We start from the raw sequence: 25,215 nt of genomic DNA on the forward strand, positions 1-25,215 counted from the left end.
CACATTATCTACAACTAACTAACTAAAGCTAACTATTTGCTAACTCCACTATCTGCACATTATCTACAACTAATTAACTGAAGCTAACTATTCCTAAATATGCTCCAAACATTAGAGACTTATTCAAATTATAACAACTAGTAACAAGAGGTAAATAAAGATAGTTAATATATCTCCCCAATCATCACCCCATTGATTCTTAGCTACAAAATATTCCACCTCATTCTTTAATTCCCCATCCTATGACTAGAATAGAGTGACCTCCATGATGTAACTCATCAATAGAAGCTTCATCTCCAATAGGTCCCATATAAACTTCCTACAAAAAAACTACAATCTTAATTAGCTAAAAGTAAATCTTTACAATATTAAGAACTAAGTCATTTTCTTTTGAAAATCAAATATATACCTTTCCTTTGAAATGCAAGAAATTCTCATACACCCTAATTGCACCAACAATAGGTTGGTGCTCCAACACTATATATGTGTTTTTCCATGACCAAGTCCTCAAAACCCTCCCTTTTCCATTCTTCATCAATATTTTCCGTACGGACCTGAGTGGCAAATGAAATTTTATATTTCACCTCCTACCATGTGTTAGCCAAACAAATAAAATAAAAAAATTTCTACTATAAAAATATACTTTTTCTATCTAAAATATTTTTGAAAAAAAAAAAAGCCTTATTTGGAAGGGGATTAGGAAAATCAACTTCCCAGCTTGTCTCTCTTTGGGATACATTGTCTTCAAACAAACCAACGTTCGCTGCATAGTAAAGAGCATCAAAATGGGAGCCATAATAACACCCACGAATTTTATCTCTTTTTTTGCCCTTTTGTTCATAATTGAAGTTTCTTGGCATTTGGTCAGCAATTTGTTGGGTCGACTGTTCAACAGGTGGTTCACCGTATTCTCTTGCAAACAAAGACGATATAGCTTCTGTCGTACTATATGCATAACATATATCTTCAAAATTGAAACACAAAATACAATCAAATTATATAACTTATTATAGTATATCCAATTTAAAAAGTATAACTACTCTTATATACTTCCACATTTGACCCTGCCTTCGAATGTCGGGGAGAAGTACAGGAGTATCTTTCAAACTAAATTCAAAATCTCCTAATTCATTTACCATATGTGGTGACTACAAAAAAAAAAAAAAAAAAATCAACAACATACAAATGAAAAAGATGATAGTGTATCTGAAATAATCTTAATCTAGAGATGGACTCGAAAATCAATGCTAAGAAATGTAAAGGTCGAACCCATCATATTTAAATCCTAAATTTTCCTTTATTTGTAAGAATAATTTTGGCTTGAGAATGAGAGATAAAGAAGGCTAGGAGAGGGAAAGACAACAAGATATCAGAACTCAACAAGTTATATTAGTATATAAATTCCCCCTGTTTTTCACTTAGTTATATGTATATTTAGTACATACAACTCATGCTAGGGCTGCAACTATACTTTCACAAACTATTCACTTAGTTATATGTATATTTAGTACATACAACTCATGCTAGAGCTGCAACTATACTTTCACAAACTAGCAATTTTACTTGTGTATATAAACATGAACATACAGGTAGTGAGTCTTCATACAGAGACATAACGAAAGGAAAAAGTTTCTCAACACATAATTCTGTTCACTTGTAATTTTAGAGACCACTAAACATTCTGCCCACAGAAAACTCTTACATCACGACAGTGTTCTCATTAGCAGCGTGCCCCTTGGTTATTGAAAGAGGAAGAAACGAGAATAAAAAGTAAAATGGCAAACACAACAATGAGTAACAACGCTGGAAATGAGAATAGAAGAATAGTTACGATGACAATTATTTTGAAACAAAAAAGAGTGCACTATGTTAAAGAACAAATCTTGGGCCTAACTCAACCTCAAAATCTAGCTCGTGAGGGGAGGGATTGCCCAATTACATATAAGGATACTTAACACTCCCCCGCATGCCCAGACCTCGTTAACAGGAGCGTGGACGATAAAATATGGGGGGCCAACATCGGTGAACAAAGATTTGTTGATACCATGTAAAGAATGGTTCTTGAATTTGCTCTTGCAAATCACTGCTTCATGGCCAAGTTGATTGCACTTGATGCACTTTACGTCTTTGAACAAATTTTTGGTTGATTGATAGTGGTTGCCCCAACCACATGACTTATAACAAGAGTTTGTTTATAGAATTAAAGCCTACTGAAAGGTCCAAAGTTAAGATCATAAATGGTGATCACATTCTTAGAAAAGGAACTGTTGTCATCAAAACAAGTTCAGGCAATTAAATAATTTCAGATGTTCTTTATGTAACTGATATTGATCAAAACTTGTTGAGTATTTATAAATTGGTAGAAAAAGGAGATAAAGTATCCTTTGAGGGTAACAATTATTTCATCAATGATGGTGCTGGAAAAGAAGTTTTAAACATTAAAAATGAGAGGTAAGCATTTCTTATTTGTGAGAGATGTTTTTGTAGAACATGAAAAAGAACATGGGCTGAAAAAATTAGAAGATGATCCTCTAATTGAAAAAAGCACAAGAAATATGTGAACCTGCTAGGTTTAAAGGAGCTTTCAATATGCAAACTAAGGAGGAAGACATGCCAAAAGAATTTAATATTTAAGGATTGCATTCAAAACGAGAAGTAAATTTAGTTCATGATACAAGAAAGACTAAGAAGCACGAAACAAACACCAAAATCAGTCCATAAGTTCAAAGAACCGAGGACCCTTTTGATGACCACACTCAGATTCACAAACAAGAACAACAATTCACGAGATAGGGGTGTGGTTCAACACCTAAAAAGCCACCCAAAATAGATTTTTACAACAACAATATGAAGACAATATGAACAACAATAATGTGGTAACAACAGGACACCTCACCAGTTACTTTAACAAGAACAAGAAACAACGATTACAACAAAACAAAGGATAGATAAATAGACTACATGAAGATGTAATCGTAAGAACCCAAGAGTCTATTCCACTCTTGGAGCCTTAACGCTACGCACAATAATTCACCTATCTCTTACGTTGGCACAAGAAGGACCTTGATCTCCTAAGCATCCAACGTTTCCAAGCTCGAATCCAAAACTAGTGACTCCACACCCAAGTTGAAACCTAGTTACAATTTCATCCAAGGAGGGCATTTCTCTCAAGAGAAATATTTCTAAGTGTTACACTTTAATATTCATCAAAATCTAACTAATGAAACCCTAAAGTGTTCTTTATATAGCTATTACAAAATAGAAGCTAAAAATATTCAAAATACCCTTTAAGAGCTAGGCGCCCTTCAAGTGTATTTAGGGGCTACCTTGTTTTGTTCCAAGGCTCCTCTTTACACTTCAAGTGTGAGATTAGGGTAGCTTTGGTGTGTTTCAAGTCCTTCACTCGCACACTCCAAGTCTCGGGCTCATCACACTCTCACATGCGTCCATCTTTGTGGTTGTACTTGTATCATCCTCCCCTCTTTAAAAAGGATTCGACCTCGAATCCATGCCTTGGAAATCAAAGAAAGACAAACAAGTACATTTCCTCATGGCATAAGGGTTAGGGTTAGTAAAAAAATTCATCAAGGACTTGGATATGATAAAAATAAAAAAGAAATGCACCTAAGCCGAGAGTAAATCTTTCCCACCCTAAGATTGCACTGGGATCAAATGGGAAGAGGGGCCATAGACACGGGTCTAGACAACACTCCCATTTCCCGTAGCCTTTACCACAACTACATAGTTTACTCTCTACATTATCATACATATCATCACAAGAAAAGAGAGAGTATAAAATGGTGGTACTAAAGTCTACTTCTATTATGGTGTCCTAGGGAAAGCCACACAAAAAAGAAAAAGAAGTCATTTTTGAGACTACACATTCCTTGCCCGTGAGTGTACTTTCATCTTCCAAGAAGAGATTTCCGCCTTGAGGAGGAATGTTGTCACACCATAATGGGTTGGCATATAGGCTATAGCCTCCAAGACAAGCTATTCTATCAACTTCACTCATACTACTAGGTTCCTTAGGAGTGATTAAAATATCTTCAAATAAGACATTGTACCTAAAAAGAGAAAGATCTACCCTTCGGAAAGATTTGGGATAAGCAAGTTCACTCTCTATAAGTTCAGCATCAAGTTTCAAAGATGTTTCACATGATCATCCCAATGAGCCAAACAAACATTAGCATCTACACCACAAGACAAGCTCATGGGCTCACTCTTATTTCCTTGACCAGCATCTTCAAATTCTTCACTCACTTGAGATTTATTAATCACATCACACATATTCTCAATTGGTTGGCAAGTTTTACACACAAGTTGGTCAATACAATTTTCACACGACGATGTACTTTTATTCAACATAATAGCTTCAACACTAGGTGGACACAAATCGATCTTACTAGAAGAGTGAATTCGGTCATTTATAGGATCAACTAGTGTATCCACTCGCAAAATATGTACATCATCCACAAGAGGTAAGGAATCAATATACTCATATGTAGGTAAACTACTACTCATACTCAATGGCTTATTAGTGACACGATCATCATTCATATGCACCAAAGTGTAAGACTTAGTTATTTTACCTTGAAGTTCATGAGTATGTTCATATTTACCTCGGTGTGAAAGTCCTTCACAAGCTTGGGCAGCAACTTCCTTCGAGAATCTTTCATCGCAAGGTGTTTGGATAATTCGATTTTGAGGGAAGCGTTTGGTCAACAGTTGGCGTATAATTTCAACGTGTCATTTCATATCTTCAAGATTGTCATCGATGCAATCAAATGTGGCATAGAAATTATGGTCATCTATGGTACCTAACAAAAGACAACAACAAACAAAAGAAAACAACTAGTTAGTTCAAAAAGAGCCTGACCACACTTTCACTCTCAGTTTTACCTCACACTTGGTTTCGCAAGTGTTAAAAGCCAGTTTCTACTTAGTGAGTGATTGGGGGTCGAGTCTACTCTTTCCCAGAATAGACTTTCATTTGAGTTGACTCAAAGAAAGTTTGTTTATGGACTTAAACCAACAAGATACAACAAATTCACAAAAGAGAAAATCACACAACAAATGCTTAACATGAATGAACAGACACAAAGACTAACTAACAATCTAGTAGATAGGTACTAGTTTACCAATTAGTATTAGAACCAACAAAATTGAAACTAAGGAACAACAAACAGAAACTACGAAATCTGAAATTTGAGCCAAAATTTGTTGCATAAATAGTAACTTGATGAAGTGGTAGCCACGTATTGGTTGCGGTCTTTCTAATGAATGGTTATTCTCAAATGTTCATTTATTGGTCAAAAATTTAATTTGGATTGGTGGAATTTTATTTTAAGAGGGAAAAAATAAGTCTTGTAGCCTTTTTCAATTTTCAATTTTCAAGACTTGACTTTTTCTTGTATTTCTCCTTATAACATGGATACTTAAATCATGAAAAAGTGTTAGAAAGTAGTTGAAACGTGATTGATATGTCTTGGTTGGTTGAGGGTCTTTCAAGAATTAACAAGTACTACACCTTGTCTTTCACCTTTCTAAGATCTAAAGTTCACATTAATGTTAACAAGGTGATGAATATGATGAAGAAATTCAAGAACACAACAACCACAATAATAACAACCAACATAAATCTCCCAAGAACAACAACAAGTTCACCATAATAAGGTCAACAATTGTAACAACCTACATTTTTGGGCTAGAACGTAAACAACAACAAGTTCACCATAATAAGGTCAACAATTGTAACAACCTACATTTTTGGGCTAGAACGTAAACCGTTGTTCCTACGCGTAAATGTTCCAAAAGCCATAAATATTATGAAAATTTAGTATGTTAATAAATTATGTAGAGTGGAAATCTAGTTTAGCATGAATTTAGATCATACAGGTCCCTTAACTTAAGCACGAGTTGAAAGTCTTCCTATCGATTGAGTTTTGGTGAGCGTTTAAACTTGGGTCAACTTTAATCAACCATAACTTTTTGTATATAAAGAATTAAAGAGTTTGTTATATATCAAATGAAAGGTCTTTGAGTTATCTTTCCAATGCCATCTGTTTTGAATTAATCCAATAATGGGGTAAAACATTATGCCTGTTTTATAGTAAGGTATCAGGTTGTCTAAGGAGCGACGGCCAGGCCGACGGTCCGTCGCGGGGCTTGTCGCCCCAAAAATAGTGACTCAGTCACTAGAAATTGTTCGACGATTCAGGGTATGGTCCTTCCCCATCCCGACGGTCTGTCAAGTCGGCCATCGGGAGATCCAAAGTGCAAAAATGTGATTTTTTTAAAGGATTGTTTTGGTACTTTTCCTCTTCAGGAAACCTCCTCAATGGATTTAATTACACCCTAAACACGTTATTAGTCTATTCTCATCAGTTATACATCATCAAAAATCTCTCTTCACTCTCAAAAATAAGATCAATCTAGGGTTTCCTCCAAGAAGAAGAAGTCAAGAATCAACCTTTAAGTCCAAGTTTTCCAAGGAACAAATCAAGATTCTAGTTTACCCTTTAAACCTTGCAATACAAGGTACATGGGGTTTTCCTAAATTACATGATCTTATTGAAAACACTTTGAATAAGGTTTAAAGTTTTAGAAATCATGAATTTATAAAGGGGTTTTGAATTAAATTTACAATTGTGCATTGTGAATCCTTTTGATCTATTGTTCTGATCTTGAGGCCTTCCCTTAAAGAAAATTTATTTTTGTTTATATATATGTATGTATCCATTTAAAGTTGATAATTGAATTGAGAGAATGACTATTTACACTCCCTCTTATGTTGCAACACCTCTTAATTTTCTCATGTTACAAATTGAAAAACATTATATTTAGAAGCATGGTATCAATGTTCTTGACTATTGTTGAATGATTTAAGATTGATTTTAAATTGATGAGAGGGGGTTTTACATATTGATAAATGTTGAAGACATATAATAAAATAATTGCATGATTTTTCAAAAATACCTGACCGCCACATGTTTGTTGAAATATTGAAAAGAGAGATTCTTTGCATAAGTTGACACATGTTTTGAAGTATGAATTCTCTTGAACTATTTGAAATATATGGTGGTCCAAACCTTATGTTTTGAATGAAGAGACTGTAACATGATATTTTATGGCTCAAAATATGACTTGTAAGTCTTGGTATGATGATACCACAACAAATAAGGTCATGATAAACTTAGAACAGAATACAGATTTCATTTCAGATTTTAGATTTTGAATTCAGAAAATGCATATTTAGAAAAGGTTAAAAATGGGCACAAAGAGAGTTATGTGGTTACCCAAAGTAGGCATGAGTCATACAATTCATTGCCCGAAATTATGTTTTGCCGATATGGGTTTATGTTGTCCCCAAAGAGGGATTATACGCTGGCCTAGTTCCCTGTGGCATATCAGATTCAGATACTCCAATCCTTGTAGAAAACTTGGATTAGAGGATTGGCCGCCGAGTTATGGGCAGATTCCATATTGCCCGTGGGATACTTTCAGATATATTAGGGTGTACTACTTAGCTCAGAAGTAACACAAAGAAAGGAATTTCATTGACAAAATTATTTTAAGTTATTTCATGCATAACGGTTTATGAAATGCTCTCACTTATGTTATATATAAAAGTACATTATTTTGGATTACTCTGCATACCAGTACGTTTGTATTGACCCCTTATATTTTAGGGTTTGAGGCTAAGTCCAAAGGTCCCGCTAAGCCGTAAGTGTGCAGTTGGTGAGCCTTCTTTATTTCGGAATGCCTATTTTTAGAACATTATTATTTCATTTTGGTTTCGGGTCTGACTGGTGACCTTGACCCAGTTTTAAATAAGTTATTATATTTTGATGTATTAGAGATTTCGCAGATTGGATGTTGTCTAGACACCTATTGATCACATTTTGTGTTGTTAAATTGAACTCAGACCATGACCATCATTTCGTTTGTTTACTTCCGCATTTCTCTTATGGTATTGTTAATATTGTGCATGATTACCAGATATAGGAGGGCGCCCGGGAGTTCATGGTTTGGGAAGCTCGTCACGGCCAGTACCCCAGTTTGGGTCGTGACAACAATCTCACGGCAAAGACCACAAGGATAACAACAACAATCGGCTAAGTCCCCTTTTGTTTTGTGTTTTTGATTTTACAAAAGATGAAGGTTGTGATGAACAACAAGAACACAACAACAACCTTTCAAGATCTACAAAAACACCACAACACAAGGCCTTCAACTCGTTCAAGGCTAGAACAACAACAACATCCAATCGGACTCACTTTGTTCACAACCACAACTTTCAACAAGTTCAAGCTCAAATCTAGATCTAGACTCAAGTGTTAGTGAAGAACAAAACTAACACAAGAAACAACAAAACAAAGAAAAGACACCTAGATCTAGACACCATAATCTCGGACAATACAACAACAACAACAATTTAAACTTTCTCGGCCAAGAACAAAAATGGACAGATTGCACCTTTTTCTGAAATTTTTAGTTTTTCAACAATTTTATTTTTATTTTCAAGTTTACGAGCCCAAGATTGATCTTGTGGGGACACGATCAATCCATGCTCTGATACCAAATGATACAAGAAATACTAGACAGCACGAAATAAACACCAAAATCAGTCCACAAGATCAAAGAACCGAGGACCCTTTTGATGACCTCACTCGGATTCACAAACAAGAACAACAATACACGAGATAGGGGTGTGTTTCAACACCTAAACAGCCACCTAAACTAGATTTTTACAGTAACAATATGAAGAAAAGAAGAATAACAACAATGTGGTAAAAATAATACACCTCACGAGTTACTTTAACAAGAACAAGAAACAACGATTACAATAAAACAAAGGATAGATAGATAGATAGACTACATGAAGATGTAATCTTAAGAACCCAAGAGCCTATTCAACTCTTGGACCCTTAACACTACACACAAAAATTAACCTATCTCTTACGTTGGCACAAGAGGGACCTCGATCTCCCAAGCATCCAACGTTTCCAAGCTCAAATCCAACACGAGTGATTCCACACTCAAGTTGAAACCTAGTTACAATTTCGTCCAAGGAGGGCCTTTCTCTCAAGAGAAATGTTTCTGAGTGTACACTTTCATATTCATCAAAATCTAACTAATGAAACCCGAAAGTGTTATTTATATGGCTATTACAAAATAGAAGCTAAAATATCCAAAATGCCCTTTAAGAACTAGGCACCCTTCAAGTGTATTTAAGGGCTGCCTTGTTGTGTTCCAAATCTCCTATTTACACTTCAAGTGTGAGATTAGGGTCGGCTTGATGTGTTTTAAGTCCTTCACTCACAGATTTCAAGTCTCGGGCTCATCACACTCTCACATGCGTCCATCTTCGTGGTCGTACTTGTATCAGTTCACTACTAGCCAAAAGATGAATACGCAGATTTATTCGCAAGATCTCTTTTGATTATCAAGTGTGGAGATCCTAAGATAGAAGACCAGAATTTTGCAATTCCTAAAGAAAGGAGGAGTGTTAAAAGTTTCTTTAATAAATAATGCACGTGATTTATTTTTTATTTTTCTCCAACTCTTTTTACATACAACTCCTAGTCAAGTTGGAATTTCTATTTTTGGTAGGAAACTGATTAGTTATTTCTGTTATTTTTGGTAGCAAATAGGTTGTTTTTTTTATGGTAAGTTTAACTTATTTTTGGTTACTAATTAAGGAGGAGTTGATGATCAATAAGACATGTAGTTTTACCACAAAGGGTAAATAAACTTCTCTACGTTCTTCTCTAACTCATCTCTATTAAAACCAACACAGTATATATAGTGACACATGTGATGTATTATTGAACAAGATTCCTGATATGTCATTCTGTATCCTGTGTTGAAAAAGTAAAAAAAAAAAGAAATTTGTATCCTGTAAAAAAATGTTAATCATAGTTCGGAGGAGTTCCCTTTGTCATTATGTCTATTCTATAAGTATTTGAAGCATAAGAGAAAAGGGGCAGCCCGAATAATACAAGTTCAGGAAGAAACAAACCAAGATGACAAGAAACCATGCCAATAATGAGGTTCTACATCCAAAAAGGCATTGAAAAAACTTCTCGTAGCAGTAAACCAAGCCTCAGAATAATATCTGTATTAACGCAACGAAATTCTCTATGGTGTCTCCTTTCTATGGTCCATAAATCTTTCCAAACAGATCGATGTCAATAACTCATTACCTAGCTGTTTTTCTCTGAATCTAGGTACTGAATTATTGCTTTAGCAATGACAGGAGTTGCAGCCAGGGTCCTTGCTACCATATAACCCGTTTTAAGATGTACCATACCATCTCTACCACCAATTCTGACCGCTCTCTGAGGTATTACAGGAAGGGGGCATCCCATTGGAATTACACAATGCTCTTAACTTTTATGCCCAAGTCACTCACACTAGCCACAATTCTTTCTTGGATATCATCCATACGTAATCCAGGACGAGCTACAAGGGGGGGTTTCTTCAAGAAATATTTTGTTCGACAAAAATGGTATGGCATATAAAAAAGTTGGAAATTTTATACTTCTCTCCTTCAACTTCACATTATTATTAAGATGGAAATCTCTAGAATCCATGAAAGGCATCCTACTGGTAGGGAAGGGATGTTAGTCCATTTTACGCTACTTAAAACCCAGGATTATCATACTGAACAAGATAATCTAGAGAAGCCTATTTCATCAAGAACTACTGTTGCCTGAATAGTCACACCATCACAGCAAATCAGCATAGATTTAACTTCCTCATGAATTACCTTTGGTGGAATTTGACACCATTTAGGATGTATTTCAGCATCGTTTTGGACTTCAACTGTTTCCTTTTAACCATTTCATAAGGTCTATCAAGAATTTTAGTTCTAGCGTGATCGACATAAACAACAACACCTGACCATGTGCCATCAAGGTAGTCCACCAACCACAGCTAGATCTACAAAAAGCCTTTTGAAGGTTCATACATAAAAAGTTCAAAATCAAGATGCATAGTCAATTTTTTGCTATAGGCTTGTACTGTGTGATCTATTCATTGTATAGTTTTTCTAACATTAGAGGTTAAGGCACTAATGTCACCCCCTGTCTATCTGTATGCATGTACTTCTAATGGGACACTCATTTTAACACAAAATGATAAAATCTCATAGATTGTTGTCATCCAAATCAAGGATAACAAAATGACTCTCAGTTCAAACTCAAGAGACTACTATTACAAAATGCTATCTGTATATATATATTCGTCTAACGTTGAACTTGTCCTCTCATTTCCCAGCTCATCCAGCACCACCTGATCGAACCATCGCAAAGTCTCAGCCCAGCGATAACATTCCCTAAAATCACACCACGCAAATACCAAAAAACAACAAACAGGTTGTAAACAATTTCCACTTGTAATTACACATACATACAAACACTAAATAAAAGCCATTACTGATTCCACTAGTAACTATTTGATTCTGATGGAAAAAGACAACATACATACCTTATGGCTTATGTCACAAACCCAACGAGAAAAAAATTGTTTTATTTATAACTCCAAATAAAAGTACGTACAATTTATTAAAGTAACAATCCATCTATCCTACTTTAAATAGAAAGACATCCCAGAAAACCGAAGAGATTCAAACACAACAACAATAGCTACAACATACGTAAACCTTAACTATTTCCATGAGGCGCAGAGAGGCTGTTTCGCTAGGTCCTCAACTCGGGGACAATAAATCAGAATAGATATGAAAGGGAGAAAAAAATGACAATGAAGAAAACATAACTACTAGTTTAAAAAATAGTAACAACAACAAAACACAGATGACGATAGAAATCAAAAGCGAGACACTACAAAAATAAGACTAGTACTACTACAAACAACCATCAACACCCTCCTATCTAGATTCAAACATATGCATAACAAAAGTAACAACGATTAAACTTAAAAATACAAGCTCTTCAGAACAAAATACACAGATGGTTAGCAAAAAACACCAAAAACAAAAACAAAAATAAAATGGCTTCAGATTCAAGCATACATAAAAAAAAAACATAGATAGATAGATAGATAGAGAATGTAACGCCCTAAGAACCTATCCCGAGACTTCACATGGTGCTCAAGGCCACACGTGGCCTCAAGCTAACCCTCTAAGCCTTTCATCACTTTCAGAACTCATTAAAGCACAAATCATGCTAAGACAAAAAGAGGAATAACCATGTCATAAACATACTGAAATACGAAGTAATACTACCCTGTACAAATAAAATACTGAAATCTCTGTACACGCTAGTATACTAGTCTGACAAAACCTCTACTACATAGGACTGAGGAGCCATTGGGACAGATCCCCAACTGAGTCGTACTGAACTGAAAAAAACATCTCTTAACAAGACAAAATCGGAGACACAAGTCCTCGAACCATGAGGACTCACCAACCGCAGAAATATAGATAAAGGTACTCAAAGATCACTGTCGCTGCTGATACTGAGCACCTGAACCTATATCATGTATGGAAGTCAGTACTTGGGAATGTACAGAGTATGTGGGGGTGGATGCAATATTTTAAATAATACCACAAATGTATAAGAAAATCATGCATGCTGACAATAATAACGCTCTTCCCTTGAGTTATCTAAAACATCATTTCAGTAAGTCATTAGTAATAACATATACTTCATAAATCTCATAAATCATTTAACTCAACTCAAACTCTTTGACTCATGACTTAGAGTGACTCAGTAACTTATGGTACTTAGATCATTATGGACGTGGGAGTTTCTTATAACCGACATAACTACACCATATGAGCCACATGGAGTCCAACGTTTTGCCCTTCTAAGAAGGGAACCCCACATTGGCGAGGTGTTGTACTCTTTCCAGGGAGTACAACCTCAATCTCGTTATCATAATCCCATACTCGGCCTCTGGCCCACAATTATCAACATCAATCCTACGATGGCACGTAGTTTTGGAGAAATACCATATTTCCCGCTCGGTGCTAAATACTCCTCCCAGACTCAGCTCAGAATGTGTTAGGAAATCCACCTTAATCAATATCAACTCATGGGTCCATTTTAGAGACCAAAACGTAAATATATATCTCCTCTGTAAATCATAAACATCTTGTGGATTCCTAACCCGACTCAACTCAACACAATCTTCCTCAACGTCAAGTACATTTGCTTTTCGAATAATTTTCAAATATCAAAGCTTCAAGTAAACATCATAGGACTCATTCTTGACTTTCAATCTCAAATATCGATATATATTCAATAGTCAAATTTCTCATAGAAAGTCATAACTCATGACACTTGTCTCAAATCGCTTAGAAAATGATCAATACGTAATGACAATATACAACTCAAGGAATAAATTCTCAATTTAAGAAATATGATGGTGAAATAATCATAAATAACAAACTTATTCAACTCAAATCTCATAAATCATAAATAAAGAAATTTGGGTTGTAAACCCACTTTCAAAATCATGTAAATCAATAATAGAAAGTAAATCTTTAGGCACAAGAACGAAAGGAGTGTTCTTGTTCAAGCCTCACATACCTTGGATTAAAATTTTGGAGATGTAGAAACTTGTTTGGAACTTTTTTCTCACACTTTTAGACAAAGATTCTTGATTCCCTTGACTTGGGGAACTTAATTCTCGATTAACTTGGAGAAATCCATGGAAGATCCTTGAATTTCTTTGAAGAAGATTGAATTATTGGGTTTTGGAAGAAACCCTAATTTCTAGATGTTTCTTGGAAAAGGAAAGGAGAAAAATGAATGGCTATTCTCTACTAGGATATATATATATATATATATGTAAGACCATATGGGGAGAAAATGACCAAAATTCCCTTTTGAAGAAGCCGAAATTCATTGATCGGGGCCTGTGACGGTCAATCTGACGGTCCTTCAAGTCTCCTGACAGTCCACCAAATCGTCCGTCACTCGAGTGCCAAAACTGAAACGTTCTGCCTCGATGTGACGGTCGAAGTGACGATCCGTCAGGAAACTGACGGTCCACCAACTTGGCCGTCGCACGATGGCCTGAAAAAGGAGTCACTGCCTTGGGTTAACTGGGCACTTGACGGTCCATCGGGACCTGAAGGTCCGCCAGGTCGACCATCAAACCTCGGCGATCCGATGCCATTTAGTAAAGTGGCCATAACTCCCTCGTTCAATGTCAGATTTTGATGAAATTGGTATCGATGGAAAGCTTATTCAATGCTATATATGACAAAAAGTAGAAATTAGAGAAATACAACATGGTTTACACACCAATCACTTTGGAAGTCGTACATATCCACTCAAAATATGGATTTAGACTTAAGAAACGATCGAGGTATTACAATATCTCTCCCTTGGATACATTCGTCCTCGAATGTTGCAAAATAGGCCAAGAACAAGAGAAAATGAGGACGCCCAGCTGGAACAACTCACATTAAAGGGGTCACTATACTCTCAATTTTTTAGTACTTCACCAAATGCACGAATCATAGAGGGAATAACCATATAGCTGAATACATTAGATTAGGAGGAAACTAAATTAGGGGAATAGTAACTTTAGCTTGATTTGGACTCGCAGAGAAAAGATGAGGGTAACTAGATCGCATATCTACTTCTGTTTCCTAAGTGGCACCCTCTACTGATTGATTTTGCCACAGAACTTTAACCAAGGGAGCTTCTTTGTTCCTTAGTCTACGGACTTGATAATCTAGGATTTCAACTGGGATTTCATCATACGAAAGGCTATTTTGAACATAAAAACTTTCCGACAGATCAACAACAACAGAATCTCCAATGTACTTCTTGAGCATAGAACCATGAAACATAGGATGGACAGCTGACAAATCTGCAGGCAACTCAACCTTATAAGCTGCTTTCCCGACACGATTCAAAACTCTATAAGGGCCAACATATCTAGGACTCAGCTTTCCTTTTCTTCCAAATCTTTTCACCCCTTTCATAGGTGAAATTTTCAAGTGCACCATATCACCAACTTCAAACTCAAGAGCTCTTCTTCTCATATCTGCATACGTCTTCTGACGACTCTGGGCCATCTTCAATCTCTCCTGAATCAACTTAACTTTATCCATAGCCTTAAATACAGCATCAGGTCTAATCACAACAGCTTCACCGGCTTTGACCAACCTATAGGCGATTTACATCTTCTCCCATACGAAGCTTCAAACAGAGTCATTCCAATACTAGCATGAAAACTATTGTTATAAGCAAATTCAATCAATGGAAAATATTCATCTCAACTTTCTTTGAAATCAAGAACACAGGCCCTCAACATATCCTCCAAAGTCTGGATAGTCCTCTCAGCCTGACCATCTGTCTACGGATGAAAAGTGGAGTTAAGATAAACTTGGGTGCCAAGACCCTTCTAAAAGGCTCTCCAAAACTGAGAAGTAAACTGAGTACCTCTATCGGAGATAATAGAAAATAGAACTCCATGCAACCTGACTAACTCCCGAATATACAACTTAGCATAGTCCTCCGTGGTGAAAGATGTATGCACTGGCAGAAAATGTTCTGACTTAGTTAACCTGTCTACAATGACCCAAATAGAATAATGATGATGACGAGAGAGAGGTAAACCGATCACGAAATCCATATTCACCATTTCCCACTTCCAAGTAGGAATGTAAATTCTTGCATCACACCACCGAGTCTTTGGTGCTCTATCTTTACCTGCTGGCAAGTTGCATACTTTTCTACGAACTTTGCTATATCCTTTTTTATACCATTCCACCAATAAATTTTCTACAAATCACGGTACAACTTGGTAGCACCGGGATGAATAGAATACCATGCGCCTCTGCCATAATTCTCCATCTCAGATCATCAACATCAGGCACACACAATCTATTCTGAAATCTTAATACACCGTCTCCCCCTTGGGAGAAAACCTCCACCTTTTGGTCTTTAACTGATTCTTTTAGTTCGACTAAATGAGAATTCGTATCCTGCTTCTCCTTCACTTAGGAAACTAGGGAAGATTCGGAACTACTTTGGACCTAAACATTACCCTCAACTGAGTCAAGCAATCTAACACCTAACCTAGCCAAACGAAGTACTTCAAGGGCGTAGTCCCTCTTATCTTCCTCAATATGTGCTACATACCCATGGATGATCTGCTAAGGGCATCTGCCACTACATTAGCCTTGCCCGAGTGGTACAACATACTTATATCATAGTCCTTCAGTAATTCTAACCATCGCCTCTGCCGAAGATTCAACTCTCTCTGAGTGAACACATACTGTAAACTCTTGTGATTCGTAAAGACATCAATATGAACATCATACAAATAGTGTCTCCAGATTTTTAAAGCAAAAAACCACTACAGCTAACTTGAGGTCATGGGTCGGATAATTCTTTTCATGAGGTTTCAACTGCCTGGAGGCATAGGCTATAACCTTACTCTTCTGCATCAACACACAACCCAAACAAATTCTGGAAGCATCACAATATACCACAAAATCATCTACACCATTAGGCAGGGTCATCACAGAGGCTGAAGTGAGTCAAGTCTTCAACTCCAGAAAACTCTTCTCGCAAGAATCTGACCACTGGAATTTAACCTTCTTTAGGGTCAACCGAGTCAAAGGAACAGCAATGGAAGAGAAACCTTCGACAAAATAATGGTTGTAGCCAGCTAGACCTAAGAAACTACTAATATCAGATGGGGAAATGGTTCTAGGCCAATTCTTCACAGTCTCTACCTCTTGAGGATCAACTCGAATACCATCAAAAGAAATAATATGACCCAGAAAGGCAATAGACCAAAGTAAAAATTCACACTTGCTAAATTTGGCAAATAACTATTGATCCCTAAGGGTCTGTAAGATAATTTGAAGATGATCTGCATGGTTGTTTTCACTTTGGGAATATACAAGGATATCATCTATAAACACAATAATGAACATATCTAGGTACAATTTAAATACCCGATTCATGAGGTCCATAAAGCTGTTGGGGCATTAGTTAGCCCAAAGAACATGAACAAGAATTCAAAATGACCATAACGAGTATGGAAAGACATCTTCAGAATATCACACTCTCTGACTTTAAGTTGGTGATAATCGAGTCTCAAATCTATTTTTAAAAAGTAGTTGGCACTTTGCAGCTGATCAAATAAAAGTATCAATTCTAGGAAGAGGGTACTTGTTCTTGACTGTGACCTTGTTAAGCTGTCGATAGTCAATGCACATGTGCAATAAACCATCTTTCTTTCGCATGAATAGAATGGGTGCACCCTAGGGAGACATACTGGGCCTTATAAAACCCTTATCAAGAAGATCTTTGAGTTGATTTTTCAACTCCTCAAGTTCTATGGGGTCCATATGATACGAAGGAATAGAAATAGGTTATGTATCAAGGAGAAGATCAATTTTGAATTCTATCTCTCTATCAGGAGGTACCCCTGGGAAATCTTCCGAGAATATATCAGGATACTCATTGACAACACTAAGAGACTGAATGGTTGGAGTCTCAAACTTAGTGTCCTTAACTTGGACTAAATGATAGATACAACCCTTGGATATTAATTTCCTAGCTTTAAGATAGGATATGAAATGACGTTTGGGAGATACAAAATTTCCAGATCACTCAAAGATTGGATCATTGGGAAACTAAAACTTGACTACACGGGTACGATAGTCTATAGATGCATAAGAAGAGTGAAGCCAATCCATACCTAGAATAATGTCAAAATCAACCATGTCTAGCTCAATCAAATCTGTAAACATGACTCTGTTAAGAACAGTGATAGGACACTTCTTATATACTTGCTTAGCAACAACAGATTCACCCACAGGTGTAGAGACTAGAAAAGGCTCAGAAATCTTTTTAGCACTGATTTCAAAATTCACAGCCACTAATGGAGTCATATAAGAAAGACTTGACCCAGGATCCAGCAACACATACACATCAAAATAAAATACACGGAGCATACCAGTAATAACATCTGATGAATCCTCCTGCTCCTGGCGGGGTGGTATAGCATAAAAGTAATTCTGCCGCTAACCACCTGCAGTACTAGATGAGGCACCCTGAAGAGGAGTAGGACGAACTACAGAGGCTGGAGCACTAATAGTCTGACTCTGAGGATGAACATCGCGACTCCCCTGTCTAGCATATGGGCAATCTCTGAACTTGTGGCCCAACTTACCGCAACCAAAGCAACCCCTCTGATCGACTAAGCACTCAGCGAGATGGTCTTTACTGTACTTCGGACATAGGGAAGGACGAGGTCTGTTACTTACACTGTCCTGGGACCTGGATATAGTAGGCCTATTACCCTACTCCAACCTAATTCTGAATGTAGGAGTACTGGCTGATGAAGGCACTGGAATAAGAGAACGGCTCTAGAACTGAGGGCGGATCCCTCCATAAAATCTAACCTGACTATACCCCTGTTGCTCTGATCTAACTCTCTTATTCCCTCTCACTCTCTCTCTCTCCTTCACCTTATCCACTTCAATCTGCTGAGCATGAATCATTAGTCTTGAAAGGTCCATATCCCTATTAAGCATAGCGGATCTACACTCTTTCATAATATAACCAGATACACCGGCCAAGAACTTACTCATACTAGTTCTAGAATCAGCCATCATACCGGGAGCATACTTAGATAACTGGTTAAACTTATGGCAATACTCCTTAACTGTCATGGGGCCCTGTCTCAAGTTCATAAATTCTTCTAATTTTGCTTCCCTCAGCTCCTGGGGAAAGAATCTATCTAGGAAGGCATCTTGGAATGATTGCCAAGTCACAGGAGTATTATTCTCCCCTCTACTTTTCTTTCACATATCCACCCAATCATAAGCAATATCTTTCATTTGATAGGTAGCAAATTCAACACTCTCCTCCTCAGTCACGTGCATAATCTGAGTGATCTTTCTCACTTCATCTAAATATATTTATGGGTCCTCACCTACTTTTGACCCATAGAACTCAAGTGGATTCATTCGCATAAATTTATGAACCTGGGCTACAGTAGAATTACTCCCTTGTAGAGGTGGAACAGTAGCCTAGGTGTTGAATTGGGTGTTGGCAATGACTGCCTGGGATAGCACTTGGAAAGCTTCCCAGAATTCGACATGGGACACTGTCTTAACTAAAGGATCAACGGGTTGATGTCGTTCGTTGTTTCTATGAGGAGGAATTTTCTGTCATAAGAGGGCATGAATTAAAATCACAGAGAAATAGTCATAGGTATGATAGACTCTTGAAATAAAGAAACAACTTTTCCTAAAACATCCCGTACTCTCTTGCTCATATATGTGGCGCACTACACACTGATGATCAAGACTCTATGTAACGCGGTTTGTCAGACTCCCTAGGACTCCTTGAACCTTAGGCTATGATACCAAGCTTGTAATGCCATAAGAACTTATCTCAAGACGTCACATGGTGATCAAGGCCACACGTGGCCTCAAACTAACCCTCTAAGCCTGTCATCACTTTCAGAACTCATTAAAGTGCAAATCATGCTAATATAATAAGGAATAATCATGTCATGAACATACTAAAATACGAAGTAATACTGCCCTGTACAAACAAAATACTAAAATCTATGTACACGTTAGTAGACTAGTCTGACAAAACCTCTACTACATAGGACTGAGGAGCCATTGGGATAGATCCCCAACTGACTCGTACTGAACTGAAAGTAAACAACCATCTATTAATAAGACAATATCGGAGACACAGGTCCTTAAACCATTAGGACTCACCTACAGCAGAAATATAGATGAAGGTACTCAAAGATCACTGTCGCTGCTGAGACTAAGCATCTGAACCTATATCATTAGGAAATATAAAGTACAAAAGACTATTGGAGTCGGTACTTAGGAATGTACAGAGTATGTAGGGGTGGATGCAACATTTTAAATAATATCATAAATGTATAAGAAAATCATGCATGCTGGAAATAATAACTCTCTTTGCTTGAGTTATCTAAAACATCATTTCAGTAAGTCATTAGTAATAACATATGCTTCATAAATCAGTTAAATCAACTCAAACTCTTTGACTCATGACTTAGAGTGACTCGGTAACTCATGGTACTTAGATCATTATGGACGTGGGAGTTTCTTATAACCGATAAAACTACACCATGTGAGTCGCATGGAGTCCAACGTTTTGCCCTCCTAAGGAGAGAACCCCATATTGGCAGGGTGTTGTACTCTTGCCAGGGATTATAAACTTAATATCGTTATCACAATCCCATACTCGTCCTCTGGCCCACAATTATCAACATCAATCCTATGGTGGCACATAGTTTTGGGGAAATGCCACATTTCCCGCTCGGTGCTAAATACTCCTCCCAGACTCAGCTCAGAATGTGTTAGGAAATCCACCTTAATCAATATCAACTCAAGGTTCATTTTATAGACCAAAATGTAAATATATATCTCCTTTGTAAATCATAAACATCTTATGGATTCCTAACCCGACTCAACTCAACAAAATCTTTCTCAATGTCAAGTACATTTGCTTTTTGAATCATTTTCAAATATCAAAGTTTCAATGAAACATCATAGGAGTCATTCTTGACTTTCAATCTCATATATCAATATATATTCAATAGTCAAATTTCTCATAAAAATCAATAACTCATGACAGTTGTCTCAAATCACTTAGAAAATCATCAATACATAATGGCAATATACAACTCATGGAATAAATTCTAAATTTAAGAAACATGATGGTGAAATAATCATAAATATCAAACTTATTCAACTCAAATCTCATAAATCATAAATAAAGAAGTTTGGGTGTAAACCCACTTGCAAAATCATGTAAATCAATAATAAAAAGTAAATCTTTAGGCACAAGAACGAAGGGAGTGTTCTTGTTCAAGCCCCACATACCTTGGATTAAAATTTTGGAGATGTAGAAACTTGTTTGGAACTTCTTTCTCACACTTTTATACTAAGATTCTTGATTCCCTTGACTTGGGGAACTTAATTCTAGAACAACTTGGAGAAATCCATGGAAGATCCTTGAATTTCTTAAAAGAAGATTGAATTTTTGGGTTTTGGAAGAAACCCTAATTTCTAGATGTTTCTTAGAAGAGGAAAGGAGAAAAATGAATGGCTATTCTCTACTAGGATATATATATATATAAGACCATATGGGGTAAAAATGACCAAAATGCCCTTTTGAAGAAGCAGAAATTTGCTGATCGGGGCCTATGATGGTCGAATTGACGGTCCATCAAGTCTCCTAACGGTCCACCAGATCGTCCATCACTCGAGTGCCAAAACTGGAATGTTCTTCCTCGACGTGACGGTCGAAGTGACAGTCCGTCAGGAAACTGACGGTCCACCAACTTGGCCATCACACGATGGCCTGAAAAAGGAGTCACTGCCTTGGCTTGACTGGGCACTTGACGGTCCACCAGGGACCTGATGGTCTGCCAGGTCGACCTTTAAACCTAGGTGATCCGATACCGTTTAGTAAAACGGCCATAACTCCCTCGTCTAATGTCGGATTTTGAATAAATTGGTATAGATGGAAAGCTTATTCAATACTCTAAATGACAAAAAGTAGAAATTAGATAAATACAATATGGTTTCAACATCAATCACTTTGAAGTTGTACATATTCACTCAAAACACGGATTTAGACTTAAGAAACAATCGGGGTATTACAGAGATGCTATATATAATACATGTTTGAGAATAAGGGTAGAACTTGGATTAAAGTGAAGAAGCACCTGCAAAAAAAAAAAACTCAAAAGATGAATAAAAACCAAACACATACATAGTTACTTAAAATGGAAAGAAAAAAGGAAAAGAAAGTATAGTAACTTAGAGAGCTAAAAGTGGAAAATGAATGCTTCTTATTTATGAGAGAAAACAAGTGTTCATTTTTGTCGCAACCCGAACCGAGTGCCTAGCCGTGACGAGCATCCCAAACCATGAAGGCCCGGACACCCTTCTAACTTGAAATCATATACACCATTCATACCCAAATAAGGAATGCGGAAATTTCAACAAAACGGGATCATGGTCATAAATCAAATATAAATTCGATAATAGAAAATGACAATCCAAAACCATCTAACAACATCTGGAAACCGTCTACGAAATCTCTACTAAATGAAAATCAGACAACTATCTAAAAACTGGGACAAGGCCTCCAGTAGACCAAAACCATAATCTATAACAATTTTTTGAAAATAAATAGGCCTTCTGAAATATAGAAGGCTCACCAACTGAACACTGCAACTCTGAAACATGAGATCTACTACTTATCTGTACCCCTAGACTGAGCCTCAGAACCTGAGAGGTAGGGAGAGGAGGGTCAATACAGTTGTACTGGTATGCAAAGTAATCCAAAATAAAGCTTGAATATATATAAAATAGTTGGAGAGCAAATTGTCAAAATATCATACATATAATATTTCTAAAATACATGGGCATTTTCTAAGATCATAAATCATTCTTGTCAATGCGATGTCTGATCTTTGTATTACTTTTGAGTTAAGTGGCACTCCCCTACAAGTCTGATATTCCATAGGCTATATGGAATCTGCCACTGACTCGGTGGGGAAGTCCCTAACCCAAGTGTGCCACAAGGGTTGGAGTGTTTGAGTTTGATATGCCATAGGGCACTAGGCCAGCATATAATAATATACCCGGATCGGCAAATCATGGTTTTGGGCAATGAGTTGTCTGAACTCACGCCTTCTTCGAGGAACCACCTAACATCTCTTTATGTCCAATTTTAACTTGTTCTGAATATGAGTCAGTCTGAAGTTTAAATCATGAAAATCTGATAAAGTCTAATTTCTGTATTAGTCTGAGTCTGTTATGGAATTATCTGATTTGGTTTCGTCATACCAAGACTTGCAAGTTGTAATTCTGAGCTATAATGCATTAAGCATGATCTTTCATAAAAACATAATTCAGACCACCCAAACATGCAATTTAACAAAGAGAATTCATGTTCCAAAAATATAACTCAAAACTATGCCAAATTCCCATACTTGCAATAACAAGTGGTGGTCATGTAATCTTTAACAAACCATGCAACTCTTCTCATTATATGATTATGTTCAACATTCATCAACATAAACAACTATCTCTCTTTTGAAATCAAAATCATAATCCAAATATAACATTATTCAAGATATTTCATAACTTGCTTTTTAAGGTGCATTCAAAATAATTCATAGCATATCATAAGCAAAGCAAAAATCGTAACAAGAGAGTGATTTTTCATGAGTCATGCCCTCAATTCAATCATCAACCCTAAAACACATACTTACATATATATATATATATATATAATTTAAAATCAATTTGGGGGAAGGCCTAAAGACCAAAACAATTCCATCAAGTATTCTAAAACATGATTATATTCATAAATCTAAAAACCCCTTTCTTAAAATCATGATTTCTATGCCCATGATATTTTTAGGAAAACCCCCGCGTATCTCTATTTAGGAAATTAAAAGATTCTTCTTGATGCCTACATCTTGGGGATTCCAAATCTCTAATTTATTTCGAAAATTCACGGTTAAGTCTTGAGTTATTTGGGATTCTTGTTTGAAATCCTAGGGAGAGTTCTTGATGGATTTTGGTGAGAGTAGGTGTAATTTGGTGTAATAGGGATTAAGTCCCATGTTCAAGATTTTAAGGGATTGGAAAATATCCCAAATACCCTTAATGAGACCGGTATTAAAATATAACTGGGAGCCCAATTTCATGGGCCACCGTGACACGCCACTATCGTAGTGGCTTACTGGAAATTGACGAATAGGAATTTGGCCTACTCCGTGATATGCCACCATCATGGAGTCTCACTGTAAATTGACCATCATCATTTAAACCATCTCTGTGACGCGCCAAGGACAGGAATGATGGTGTTTCACGATTAGGACATAAATTAACCATAACTCCTTCACCGAGTGTCCGTTTTGGATGAATCTTATGTCGATGGAAAACTTATTCAATCATCTACATAATGAAAAGTTGAAATCTAAGAAATTCCATAGTAAAATAAGTATAAATCATTTTAGAATCCAACTCTTGATACTTTAGGGACAAAAATTCAGCTAGGAAAAACTTTGGGGCGTTATAATATCCTCCCTTGGGAACATTTGTCCCCGAATGTTGATGCGGGACACAAACAAGCATAATTTCAAAAATACTAAGGCATAGAAAGAATAAGGCAAGGATTTTACCTTCTAATTCGTCATCCATTGGATCAAAAAGGTTTGGGTATCTAGCTCTCATGTCAACTTCTGATTCTCAAGGTTCTTCTTCAATTTTCTGATTTCTCCACAACACTTTAACTAAGGCTATCGCTTTGTTCCTCAATCTTTTAACTTGGTGATCCAAAATTTCTACAGGCTCTTCTTCATAAGATAAAGAGTTTGTTACTTTGATTTCTTCGATAGGCAACACTAAAGAATGGTCTCCCATGCACTTCTTCAACATAGATATATGAAATACCGGATGAACAAAACCCAAACTGGAAGGAAATTCCAACTCATACGTAACACCACCTATCCTTCTCACAATTTGGTATAGCCCTACATAGCGAGGACTCAACTTACCTTTCTTCCCAAATCGTATAACTCCCTTCATAGGAGAAACCTTGAGAAACACCCAATCTCCAACCTCAAACTCTAGATCTCTTCTTCTAACATCGGCGTAGGATTTATTAAGACTTTGAGCTATCTTAAGTCGTTCTCTAATAACTTTTACACCCTTCGTTGCCTAATGAACAAGATTAGGCCCAAATATCTGTGTCTCACCCACTTCATACCACCTTATTGGTGACCTACATCTTCTCCCATACAATGCCTCAAATGGTGCCATCTTAATACTGGAATAGAAACTATTATTATATGCAAACTCTATCAGGGGAAAGTGCTTCATCCAACTACCTTTAAAATCAATCACACAGGCCCTCAACATATCCTCAAGGGTCTGAATGGTTCACTCAACCTGCCCATCATTCTGAGGGTGAAAAGCAGTGCTTAGGTTCACTTGGGTACCTAAACCTCTCTGAAAAGATCTCCAAAACTGAGAAGAAAACTGTGTACCTCGATCAGATATTATGGACAAAGGTGCCCGTGCAAATGAACTATTTCTGCAATGAACGTCTTAGCATAATCCTCTCCCAAATAGTTAGTCCTGACATGCAGAAAGTGGGATGACTTGGTCAGCCTATCCACAATTACCCA

The 25,215-nt window shown here is 36.7% G+C and overlaps 1 pseudogene; it reads right to left on the reverse strand.

The window, feature by feature from the left end:
• Positions 1-220: 220 nt before the first annotated feature.
• On the reverse strand, positions 221-14,968 carry LOC107854968 (annotated as a pseudogene).
• Positions 14,969-25,215: the final 10,247 nt, after the last annotated feature.

This window comes from Capsicum annuum, unplaced genomic scaffold, assembly GCF_002878395.1.
Source record: "Capsicum annuum cultivar UCD-10X-F1 unplaced genomic scaffold, UCD10Xv1.1 ctg2808, whole genome shotgun sequence".
In the NCBI taxonomy this organism is placed as follows: Eukaryota; Viridiplantae; Streptophyta; class Magnoliopsida; order Solanales; family Solanaceae; genus Capsicum; species Capsicum annuum.